The sequence below is a fragment of the Myotis myotis genome, unplaced genomic scaffold (genome assembly GCF_014108235.1).
Source record: "Myotis myotis isolate mMyoMyo1 unplaced genomic scaffold, mMyoMyo1.p scaffold_m19_p_9, whole genome shotgun sequence".
Lineage (NCBI taxonomy): Eukaryota > Metazoa > Chordata > Mammalia > Chiroptera > Vespertilionidae > Myotis > Myotis myotis.
The window spans coordinates 48,761,607-48,763,532 of NW_023416401.1; the positions used below are offsets into that span (position 1 = coordinate 48,761,607).

General features: G+C 34.0%; 1 non-coding gene across 1 annotated transcript; it reads left to right on the forward strand.

Moving 5' to 3' along the window:
- Positions 1–674: 674 nt before the first annotated feature.
- LOC118663901 lies at positions 675–805 on the forward strand. Its single transcript, XR_004970200.1, has one exon. It is a non-coding gene; the product is annotated as a small nucleolar RNA SNORA51 (small nucleolar RNA).
- The last annotated feature ends 1,121 nt before the right edge of the window (positions 806–1,926 follow it).

The window sequence follows — 1,926 nt, forward strand, 5'->3', positions numbered from 1 at the left end:
ACAATGATATATTTGTCAAAATCAATGAACTAATGCTGATACACTATTATTAACTAAAGTCTATACTTTATCTTTTATTATCTTAAATTTTATCAAGGTCCCATCGAAGATACCACATTACATTTACTCATTTTGTTAGTCTCCTCTTTGCTATAACAGTTTCTCAAAAAATTCTTGGTTTTGATATCCTGCACAATTTTAACAATCTCTGTAGAACCTCTTTCAATTACTACTGCCTGATGTTTCTCCCCAGATTTGCTTAGAGTTATGGATTTGGGGGAGAAAGACCACAGAGTTAACAGGCCATTCTCATTCCAGCGAGTCAAAGGTACATACCATCAATGTGTCATATCACTGCTAATGCTAATGCTCCAAGGTAGAATTTGTCAGATTTCTCTCCAATGTAAAGTTGCTTTTTAACTCACCTTTTCATATTGAACTCTTTAAAAGGAAGTTACTAGCCCGGCTGGCATGGCTCTGTGGTTGAGTATTGACCTATGAACCAGGAGGTCACGGTTTGATTCCCGGTCAGGGCCTATGCCTGGGTTGCCCGGATTGCAGGTTCAATCCCCAGTGTGGGGCATGCTGGAGGCAGCTGATCAATAATTCTCTCTCATTATTGATATTTCTCTTGCTCTCTCCCTCTCCATTTTTCTCTAAAATCAATAAAAATAGACCTCCTGGTGCTTACCACAAGCTGTGTTCTTACACTGACTGTACAGAAATAGGAGGCAGAGTAAACTAACCCCTATACATCTCAGCTCAGGCTCTTTGCCTGGTCTCTGTTGTGAATGGGGAGACATTGAAAAAAATAAAAATAAAAAAAATAAAATCAATAAAAATATATTTTAAAAGTAAATAAAAATAAAAAATAAAAAATAGAAGTTATAAAACATAGTCCACAATTAAGGAATGAATAATTATGCTCACTTTGTTGAGAGTGTCTGTATAATTTATTTGGAATTCACATGCATAGAATATTTGTCTATTTTCCTCTTTTACTTATTTATTTAATCATTTATTTATATTGCTATGTACTCATGGATTTTTAAAAATACTTTGGTTTATAATCCAATACTATTTTTTTGTTGTTGCTCAAATTGTTCCAGCTTTGACCATTGGGGGAGCTTTTTCATTGTCTCCTGCGTCCTTTTAACATGCCCCCATCATTTTGTTTGTTTGTTTTTAGCAATTTCATACTTTCTGATACTACAAGTTTCTCCAGGCTTATTTTGTGTATGCTCTACCCAAGTCCTATGATCAACCATTTCTCCAAAAAGCCCAGGTTTCTTTTATTTGAGGAGGTAATAAAAACCATAATTGGAGCATTAGGTGTTCTCATTGCTATGGGGTGGTCATTTCTTTTAGGCCCCTTAAGCTGGTAGATGAAGGAAATATAGATGTGTATACTAACTGTAAATATACATATACCTATAAATATTTGTATGTATAATGATTTGTATCTATTTAAGTTAAACATGAATTCAGATGGATGTCTCCAACTCTAATGCACTACCACATGGATCTATTCTTTATTAATTGAAATTACATTGGTTAGTAAAATTATATGTTTCAGATGTACTATTTTATAATACATCATCTGTATATTGTATTGTGTGTTCGCCACCCAAAGTCAAGTCTCCTTCCCTCACCATTTATCTCCACTTTACCCTCTTCTATCTCTCCCCATTCCCCTTTACCATTGGTGATTTCTTTCATTAATTGACATTTGATAACTGGAGTGTGTGCCTACCATTCGCATAGGATGGATCTTCCAACTTTGTTGTTATCTTCAATATTGTGTTGGATATTCTATATTGTTTACATTTCTATGTAAACTTTAGAATCAGAACTAAGAGTTTATTGGGATTTTCATTGATATTATGTTGAACCTATACATCAAATTCATAAGAATTGACACTGCAA